The sequence below is a fragment of the Hoplias malabaricus genome, chromosome Y (assembly GCF_029633855.1).
Source record: "Hoplias malabaricus isolate fHopMal1 chromosome Y, fHopMal1.hap1, whole genome shotgun sequence".
NCBI classification, from domain to species: Eukaryota; Metazoa; Chordata; class Actinopteri; order Characiformes; family Erythrinidae; genus Hoplias; species Hoplias malabaricus.
In genome coordinates this window covers 39,473,845-39,484,959 of record NC_089820.1, presented here as the reverse complement: position 1 = coordinate 39,484,959, position 11,115 = coordinate 39,473,845, and the positions used below count along the sequence as shown (strand labels likewise).

General features: G+C 40.0%; 1 long non-coding RNA gene across 1 annotated transcript in view; it reads left to right on the top strand.

Moving 5' to 3' along the window:
- The first annotated feature begins 364 nt into the window (after window positions 1-364).
- The window catches only part of LOC136678228 (uncharacterized), a 58,946-nt gene continuing 48,195 nt past the window's right edge, over window positions 365-11,115 (top strand). Inside the window, exons 1-2 of the long non-coding RNA XR_010796472.1 lie at window positions 365-444; window positions 6,592-6,767. This is a non-coding gene — a long non-coding RNA (uncharacterized lncRNA). The remainder of the gene's footprint in view (window positions 445-6,591; window positions 6,768-11,115) is intronic.

The window sequence follows — 11,115 nt, the reverse complement described above, 5'->3', positions numbered from 1 at the left end:
ACTGATATCTGTTGGGTGCATGGACTACTTATTCAAAATAACCATTTTATAAAGCAGTAAACTTGAGCCATCATTAAGAACAATGGACAATTATGGGGAGTTTGAATGCTATTTACTCACAAACTATACAGTAAAATCACTTCATATTTTATAAGTGCCTAGTAAACACTGAACTGACATCTGTTGGTTGTATGGACTACTTACTAGAAATGACCAATATATAAACCGCTTAAATGCGGTTACTTTTCCTTTAAAATGAAGGACTTACTTTCAGGTCTTCACGCGCATTGAGTACCGCTCTGTCACTAGTATACGCGCACTAAAAGCTGACGTGCGGCTAGTTTAACCGTATGTTCTCAAAGGGCGGCTGCCTTAATCAGAGCTCAGCTCTTCAGGCGCAGTGGCCTTCTGGCCATAACTAAGCGATTTGGAGAATAAACAACCGTAAGTTATTACTTTTGCCTTTCAGATTCCCCATAACAGTCTACAAAACAATTTTTCACACTGTTACATATACTTTATTGTACGGTGTGTGTGTAATTCTGAAGAAGATACATTATTACAAATTCGTCCGGTAAGACATACGTTAAAGTTGCGTTCAGAAAAGATTAACACGAGATAAATATAACTAAAGATAAAATCATAGTATGTGAAATGGACATGAGCACTGAGTCTGCAGTATATAGCTGATATATACATTTATAACATCGATGTCCCTGCTGAAAAATCCAGTCGAAGACCAGCTTTAGCTGGTAGTTGCCCTTGATGGTCAAAGTCCTGTACCGGATATAACTCATTTATAATCTCCTCAAACAGATTCTACATTCACAGAGAATTTTATTCCGGAAAACACACTAATACAAATATTACCAACAACTATGAGAGATATAACAATGAGTTATGATATAAAATGATTATGATAAAAATGTTGACACTGTGCTGATTAAAATGATTTACTAATCTTATTAATAAAGAATAACAAAAAGAACCTAATGAAGGAAAAATGTAAACTGGACTGTGAATTGAAAAGTGCTAAAATGTGGCATTTTGTGTAAAATTCTGTTTAATCAGCAGTGGTCCGCCCAGAAAACGCTGTGTAAATCACTAGTGGACCTCCAACTTTGCCCTCAGTGGAACAACAGTGGTCCACCGTCTCCTTGCTCTCAGGGTTGGTCAGGTTGATCATTCTTGTAGTCCACCATCAAATTTAAATGAAAACATACCATAAGGTGGTTAAGATTTAAGCTGGTGAAGTTTTTTTCAGCAGGGATTCCATGTTTAATAAAATGATAATTTCTAGTAAGTAGTCCATACACCCAACAGATATTAATACAGTGTTTACAGTGCTATGTACCTATGAAATATAAAGTGATATTACTGTACAGTTTTTGAGTAAATGGCATACAAAATACTATTATGGTCATTTCAATACAGCACTCAATGAAACCAAAATGTATTAGTTATTTTTTTAATCGTAGCATGTAACGGTGAATTATGATGTAATGATATTGTACAGCTTTTAAGTAAATGCCATTCAAAATCCTCCCAAATAATCCTCCTATTTTTGTATTTATTTATTTATTTTTAATAAAAAGTTGTATTAAACACATCGTAAATTGGCCATTTTTAATAAATAGTCAATGAATCCATTTGCCACAGTTGTACTGTACTTCAGCTTGTTGGTGTGGCACAATGGATAATGCCACTACCTGGCAGTGAGCTGCCACACCATAAGTGACACTGGGGTTCCTGGTCTGGGGGATTGCAGTGTTACACCAACAAAAGTCCTTGGGCAAGACTCCTAACACAGCACTGGCCCACCTCTGTAAATAAAGTGACCTTGTAAGTCCCTTTGGGTAAGAGCATCAGCTAAAATGCTGTAGATGTAGTGCAAGTCACGTATACAGAAAAAAGACAGCTGTAAGAAGTAATGTTTTTGCCCATATTTATAAATATGTTGTTTAATCTTTAAAACAAATAACGAAGAATCAGGTAATTTTTTACATACTTAAGGGACCTGGCTGTACTTTAATAAACTGAACTTATTAACAGAAGAACTGTGTTTACAGTTAAACTAGTACTTCATTCCATGATGTGCTGAAGTTCAAGTATGATTAGGTTACATTAACCAAGCACCTTAACATGAAAATATCCATCTTGACAGACTCCCTAAAATGTTATAATCAATGTATAATTCATAGGCACATCGTGCGCTAAACATTGAAATGGGTTTTATGGACTAATTATTAGAAATTACCATTTAATTAGGTATTAATTTTGACTAATCATTAAAAACAATGTCCATTTATGGGGCTTTGATGCCCTTTACTGAAAATTTATACAATAATATCCCTTCATATTTCATAGGTACATAGTGTGACAAACACGGAACTGATATCTGTAGGTTTTACTTATTAGAAATGACCATTTTGGAAAACAGTGAACTCGACTCATTATTAAACTCAGTGGCCATTTACAGGGAGTTTGGATGCATTTTACTCAAAAACTATACAGTAATATTATTAGATATTTCATAGCATTCTTTCTTTGCATTTAAAGGTGATTTCTGATGGAAATTGATCTTTATATTTTGTAACTGAAATGTATTCGAAATATATTCTTAAATGTTTTCATGGAGCATTAAATAAATGCAGTAATATTCTGCTCTAATCTCACAATGTGTGTATTTGTGCTGCACGTTCACATATTTGCTGTGATTGTCACTGGGAAGCTTATGCATTTGGTAAACTTTTTGTTATGTTGCTCCCTTATAGTGTAACTAAGTAAACATTATTACTCGAGACACAGAGCGAGGAGGACAACTTCTTGCTGGTTCATTCACTCATTTATTTGAACTACTGCCACACTGGTTACATTCAGAATCCCTAGATGCCCTAGTGGCAGTCTGCCCTCTGGTGGGTGAGTGTAAATAGAACATCTTTAGGTTCATACATCACACTTTTGTTTTCTAGATCTCATATGTTTTACATTCTTTACGTTTAGATGTGATCTTTTGAATACACACTACTTTCTGGTGTGCCTCATTAATTACATTCATTCATTCATTCATTCATTATCTGTAAGCGCTTATCCAATTCAGGGTCACGGTGGGTCCAGAGCAAGGCGGGAATACACCCTGGAGGGGGCGCCAGTCCTTCACAGGGCAACACAGACAAAGTATGGTAAACCCATACACACTACTTTCTGGTGTGTCTCATTAATTACAACACAGACTATAACTAAAGTATGTTTTTAAATAAACCATTTCATTAAAATGACATAAGACGTCAAAATGACCTAAAATGAAATTGGTTGAACATTTATGCACATGATATGTTAGTACGAACACAGCTCCAGGGGCCTGGAGGTAGTGGGTTCGATTTCCGCTCCGGGTGACTGTCTGTGGGGAGTGTGGTGTGTTCTCCCTGTGTCTGTGTGGGTTTCCTCCAGGTAACTGTCTGTGAGGAGTGTGGTGTGTTCTCCCTGTGTTTGCGTGGGTTTCCTCCGGGTGACTGTCTGTGAGGAGTGTGGTGTGTTCTCCCTGTGTCTGCATGGGTTTCCTCCGGGTGACTGTCTGTGAGGAGTTTGGTGTGTTCTCCCTGTGTCTGTGTGGGTTTCCTCCGGGTGACTGTCTGTGAGGAGTTTGGTGTGTTCTCCCTGTGTCTTTGTGGGTTTACTCCGGGTGACTGTCTGTGAGGAGTTTGGTGTGTTCTCCCTGTGTCTGCGTGGGTTTCCTCCGGGTGACTGTCTGTGAGGAGTTTGGTGTGTTCTCCCTGTGTCTGTATGGGTTTCCTCCGGGTGACTGTCTGTGAGGAGTGTGGTGTGTTCTCCCTGTGTCTGCGTGGGTTTCCTCCGGGAGACTGTCTGTGAGGAGTGTGGTGTGTTCTCCCTGTGTCTGCGTGGGTTTCCTCCGGGTGCTCCAGTTTCCTCCCACAGTCCAAAAACACACGTTGGTAGGTGGATTGGCGACTCAAAAGTGTCCGTAGGTGTGAGGGTGTGAGTGAATGTGTGTGTTGCCCTGTGAAGAACTGGCGCCCCCTCCAGGGTGTTTTCCCACCTTGCGCCCAAGGATTCCAGGTAGGCTCTGGACCCACCGCGACCCTGAACTGGATAGGCGCTTACAGATAATGAATGAATGTTAGTATGAGGCTTCTTCCTCTATTCCTGTAATGCTTAATCTCCTAAAGGAATTTGGATAAAAAATATGGCTATAAGATTTTTACACAAAACATTAAATTGATGCTCATAAATTTAGCTGCAAGAGAATCCTCGTTTATCTGCACAGCGCTGCTCAAAGCAAGCATGGAAAAAATGAAATACCTTGGTGTTGTGGTCACACACAAACTTGATTATCCATATTTTGCACATTTTTCTCTTTTTTTTGTCCTCTCTCAAGGGGGATATTTATCACTGGGATTCTGTACCTGCCTTTGCAAAGTAGAATTAACCCTGTAAACTCTACTTGTTTCAAAGTAGACCAGTATTTTTAACAAAAACCTTTTTCAAAAAATGTTGTCTTAAAAAAAGTCTTAAAAAATGCTCTCTTCTGACTATAATAATGGTATAAATAGAATCCACGTATAAATAAAGCTATATTGCAGCGAATGTGGAGAGACATAACTGCCAAACTTTCAGCTTTATTATTGGGCAGCAAATATTCAAAAGCTTTCTTACAGGAGGGAACAGAAAGAAGCCTGACTGGCAAAATCTAAAAACACTTCACTGTGTGCCTTATTAGGTTCTAGTTTGACATACTCTGAACCTATAACAAAATTTGGATTATAAGTTTTCAGTACTTGCCCACATTGCAAAGAACCATGCTTTCTTGCCATCTTTGAATGACACTTCATATAGTCCTTGCATAATCCATATAATCGTGGGATTTATACAATTACAGATATGTTTATAGATCATTAGCTCATCTCTCTTGATCACATTGTTGAGACATTTAATATCCTCAAGACACACTTCTTCAGATACATACAGATTCATAGCTTTGTATCTATGAATATCACTTAATTCCCTGCAACCCCCCAGACACACTCCTAGACTCAAAAAGAGACATCACTTCATTCAAAGGCAAGATAAAGATATATACTCCTTGCTAATGACGGAGCATGACAAGTCTTGATTCCCTTAAAGATCGGTGGGAGAAAGAAGTAGGTTTATTGATCAAAAATGATGGAGGGAATTCATTTATCTTGGATATGCCTGAGGCATAAAGTTATGAAGTTTATACATTTTCTGAATCAAATAACTTTAATTCATTTGTTCTGGGATTGTCCCAAACGTATTAATTTCTGGAGCTCAATATTTGATATCCTCTCTAACACTGTTAATGAAAGTTTAGCTTTATCATCCAATTATTTTAATTTGTTGCTGGTTGATTGTGATCAAGGGCGGCACGGTGGTGCAGCAGGTTAGTGTCACAGTCACACAGCTCCAGGGGCCTAGAGGTTGTGGGTTCGATTCCCACTCCGAGTGACTGTCTATGAGGAGTGTGGTGTGTTCTCCCTGTGTCTGCGTGGGTTTCCTCCGGGTGACTGTCTGTGAGGAGTGTGGTGTGTTCTCACTGTGTCTGCGTGGGTTTCCTCCGCGTGACCCTCTGTGAGGAGTTTGGTGTGTTCTCCCTGTGTCTGCGTGGGTTTCCTCCGCGTGACCCTCTGTGAGGAGTTTGGTGTGTTCTCCCTGTGTCTGTGTGGGTTTCCTCCGGGTGACTGTGAGGAGTGTGGTGTGTTCTCCCTGTGTCTGTGTGGGATTCCTCCGGGTGACTGTCTGTGAGGAGTGTGGTGTGTTCTCCCTGTGTCTGCGTGAGTTTCCTCCGGGTGACTGTCTGTGAGGAGTTGGTGTGTTCTCTCTGTGTCTGCGTGGGTTTCCTCCCACAGTCCAAAAACACACGTTGGTAGGTGGATTGGCGACTTAAAAGTGTCCGTAGGTGTGAATGTGTGTGTGTGTGTCTGTGTTGCCCTGTGAAGGACTGGCGCCCCCTCCAGGGTGTATTCCTGCCTTGCGCCCAATGATTCCAGGTAGGCTCTGGACCCACCGCGACCCTGAACTGGATAAGGGTTACAGATAATGAATGAATGATTGTGATCACAAAATGTATTCTATTGAAATCTCCTGGCATTATCATTAATTTGATAACTAAAGTTGAATTGTAGAAGTGAAGCATTACACAGTAACTCTGTGTTGAAAATGCTGTACATTTCCTTGACGCTCTATGATCATTTTGCTCTTTGGAGTTTTCTTTTTCTTCATAATCTTGTGAAAGTGAGGATAATACAGTCCACATATTTAGGCTCATGGGTAATTAATCCTGAGAGAACAGATTAAATTGGCCCATCACAGTCTGTGAAATGCTCATGTTTAATCAACACAAGAAGACAACACAAGAATGTGTTGAATGTGTTAAATCTTCAAACTGCACATGATCTACATTCACATCTTTTTTTTATTAAAACCTTCCAAGGAGTTTGATTAATGTGAGGTTGGAGGTGAGGTCTCTTTGCTCTAAGGTAAAACTATACAGTGCTGCCTTCCTCTGAGAGGGATCCTACTAAGTGTTGAACTGTGTTTTCTCTTTGAATTCAGCACAAGGACATGACATAAGACCTGGCAAAGAGGTAAGAAAATCCAGCACGCTGAAGGAACAGCTCCCCAAGAAATCAGCAGGGGGACATTAAAGATGGTTTCTCTGTTGCAAGGTTTCAGTTTAATCTGCATCATGACAAACCTGGTGCTGAAGGTCTTCTGCAGATGGACGACAGGTGAGGGGTTCTTTGATTTGTTTAACAAAAACATGTCTGACTGAAACCCACACGTCTGACCAAGAACCTTTCTAGTCTTTCCTCCTGTAAGTCAAAGTATAGACCTTGAGAAGGACTGCAGGACTGGGCTTAAGATGACATACTTATTACATCAAGTTTAAACTCAAAGCACCTTTTTATCTTAACTTTTAAGAAGAACATATAGAGATGAGTGAGAAACCACCTGCTTACCATCAACATTCACACATTTTACACAAAAAGAGCCATAGTGGGCCTTTAATTGTTTCTACTCTTTCCTTTCCATCACATCTCTGGCCCCCTCCAGAAGAAAGTGTAGGTCCCCCCCCAGACTATTTTTATTACTGAATGATATACTTATTTAACTCCTCATATAAGTCACAGCTTTTTCTGATACATGTTCTCGGTTCAATTGTTTTATACCAATGAAAAGATTTATAAATACTTCTTGAGAGCAGTTTAATAGAATAAATAAATATATAAAGCACTTTTTTATGCCTAAGTTGCAATCTCAATATTTTCAGGTACTATCATTATTTTCAAATAGTATCTCATTATAGACCGTATGTGATTGTATTGAGACATTATCCTCATTATTTGAGACAGTATGTGATGGTATTGAGACATTATCCTCATTATTTGAGACAGTATGTGATTGTATTGAGACAGTATCCTCATTATTTGAGACAGTATCCTCATTATTTTGAGACAGTATCTGATTGGATTGAGAAAGTATCCTCATTATTTTGAGACAGAATGTGATTTTATTGAGACAGTATGTAATTGTATTGAGACAGTATCCTCATTATTTGAGACAGTATCTGATTGTATTGAGACAGTATCCTCATTGTATTGAGACAGTATGTAATTGTATTGAGACAGTATGCTCATTACTTGAGACAGTATCTGATTGTATTGAGACAGTACCCTCATTGTATTGAGACAGTATGTAATCATATTGAGACAGTATCCTCATTATTTTGAGACATAAGTGATTGTATCTCATTGTTTTGAGATTGTTTCTATTATTGTCTAGTAGAGGGTAGGAAAAAGAGACAAAGGGCTACAAATATCCAGCAAATTACATGGCATAGCATCTCAAAACATTGACTCAGTATCTTAAAATACTGACTTAGTATTTCACAATATTGAGATAGCAACTTAGTTAATAATGGAAAATTAGGGTTAGCACTTGGTCAAAAAATGACGGCTGAATTGAATGTTCACATCTGAGACCCTTTGTGCCTTTCTATTGAATAAAAAAAGGAATTGACCCCCCTTTTTAACAACGCCTTGCCGAATTTAGTTCACTATTCCCGGGGTGGACAATCTCAGGCTTGCCCCCACGGTCCTTACCTCCGGGGATAAGACCCCCATCTCCGCCCACACCCATGCCCGACCCCTGCTCACCCAACTCGGCCTCACTCACACCATCGCCCCGCTTCTAACCTCCGGGGCTCAACCTCCAGGAACCCAGCGCACCACTCGAACCTATCCGGCCCACACTTAAGCCCTCACATCAAGTTTAAACTCAAAGCACCTTTTTATCTTAACTATTAAGAAGGACATATAGAGATGAGTGAGAAACCACCTGCTTACCATCAACATTCACACATTTTACACAAAAAGAGCCATAGTGGGCCTTTAATTGTTTCTACTCTTTCCTTTCCATCACATCTCTGGCCCCCTCCAGAAGAAAGTGTAGGTCCCCCCCCAGACTATTTTTATTACTGGATGATATACTTATTTAACTCCTCATATAAGTCACAGCTTTTTCTGATACATGTTCTCGGTTCAATTGTTTTATACCAATGAAAAGATTTATAAATACTTCTTGAGAGCAGTTTAATAGAATAAATAAATATATAAAGCACTTTTTTATGCCTAAGTTGCAATCTCAATATTTTCAGGTACTATCATTATTTTCAAATAGTATCTCATTATAGACCGTATGTGATTGTATTGAGACATTATCCTCATTATTTTGAGACTGTATGAGATTGTATTGAGACAGTATCCTCATTATTTGAGACAGTATGTGATGGTATTGAGACATTATCCTCATTATTTGAGACAGTATGTGATTGTATTGAGACAGTATCCTCATTATTTGAGACAGTATCCTCGTTATTTTGAGACAGTATCTGATTGGATTGAGAAAGTATCCTCATTATTTTGAGACAGAATGTGATTTTATTGAGACAGTATGTGATTGTATTGAGACAGTATCCTCATTATTTGAGACAGTATCTGATTGTATTGAGACAGTATCCTCATTATTTGAGACAGTATGTGATCGTATTGAGACAGTATGTGATTGTATTGAGACAGTATCCTCATTGTATTGAGACAGTATGTGATTGTATTGAGACAGTATCCTCATTATTTGAGACAGTATCTGATTGTATTGAGACAGTATCCTCATTGTATTGAGACAGTATGTGATTGTAATGAGACAGTATCCTCATTATTTGAGACAGTATCTGATTGTATTGAGACAGTACCCTCATTGTATTGGGACAGTATGTGATTGTATTGAGACAGTATCCTCATTATTTGAGACAGTATGTAATCATATTGAGACAGTATCCTCATTATTTTGAGACATAAGTGATTGTATCTCATTGTTTTGAGATTGTTTCTATTATTGTCTAGTAGAGGGTAGGAAAAAGAGACAAAGGGCTACAAATATCCAGCAAATTACATGGCATAGCATCTCAAAACATTGACTCAGTATCTTAAAATACTGACTTAGTATTTCACAATATTGAGATAGCAACTTAGTTAATAATGGAAAATTAGGGTTGACGGCTGAATTGAATGTTCACATCTGAGACCCTTTGTGACTTTCTATTGAATAAAAAAAGGAATTGACCCCCCTTTTTAACAATGCCTTGCCGAATTTAGTTCACTATTCCCGAGGTGTACAATCTCAGGCTTGCCCCCACGGTCCTTACCTCCGGGGATAAGACCCCCATCTCCGCCCACACCCATGCCCGACCCCTGCTCACCCAACTCGGCCTCACTCACACCATCGCCCCGCTCCTAACCTCCGGGGCTCAACCTCCAGGAACCCAGCGCACCACTCGAACCTATCCGGCCCACACTTAAGCCCTCACATCAAGTTTAAACTCAAAGCACCTTTTTATCTTAACTATTAAGAAGAACATATAGAGATGAGTGAGAAACCACCTGCTTACCATCAACATTCACACATTTTACACAAAAAGAGCCATAGTGGGCCTTTAATTGTTTCTACTCTTTCCTTTCCATCACATCTCTGGCCCCCTCCAGAAGAAAGTGTAGGTCCCCCCCCAGACTATTTTTATTACTGAATGATATACTTATTTAACTCCTCATATAAGTCACAGCTTTTTCTGATACATGTTCTCGGTTCAATTGTTTTATACCAATGATATAATATCCAGCAAATTACATGGCATAGCATCTCAAAACATTGACTCAGTATCTTAAAATACTGACTTAGTATTTCACAATATTGAGATAGCAACTTAGTTAATAATGGAAAATTAGGGTTAGCACTTGATCAAAAAATGACGGCTGAATTGAATTTTCACATCTGAGACCCTTTGTGCCTTTCTATTGAATAAAAAAAGGAATTGACCCCCCTTTTTAACAACGCCTTGCCGAATTTAGTTCACTATTCCCGGGGTGGACAATCTCAGGCTTGCCCCCACGGTCCTTACCTCCGGGGATAAGACCCCCATCTCCGCCCACACCCATGCCTGACCCCTGCTCACCCAACTCGGCCTCACTCACACCATCGCCCCGCTCCTAACCTCCGGGGCTCAACCTCCAGGAACCCAGCGCACCACTCAAACCTATCCGGCCCTCACTTAAGCCCTCCTCCTCGGACTAAACCATCCAGCCCGCCCCGCTGGAACGAGCTCCCACTGGGAGACTGGGAGAAGTTTTAAACCGCGTGAATTACGGTTCTCTATTGCTCCGGGCTCGGAGCACTTTTTTCGGCCAAGGGACCTCCAGGGGGGGCCCCTTTTGGCTCCGTCATCATTCCTTTAAGTCTCATTCCGCCCACTGCGAGACCTGGGGTTTTTAACCGCGGCATTCACGGTTCTCTATCACCCCGGGCTCGGAGCACTTTTCTCGGCCATGGGACCTCCAGGGGAGGCCCCTCTTGGCTCCGTCATCATTCCTTTAAGTCTTATTCCGCCCACTGCGAGACCTGAGTTTTTAAACCGCGTGAATTACGGTTCTCTATTGCCCCAGGCTCGGAGCACTTTTTTCGGCCACTCGGAGCACTCCTCGGCTCCGTCAATATTCCTTTGTCTCATTCCGCCCACTGCGAGAC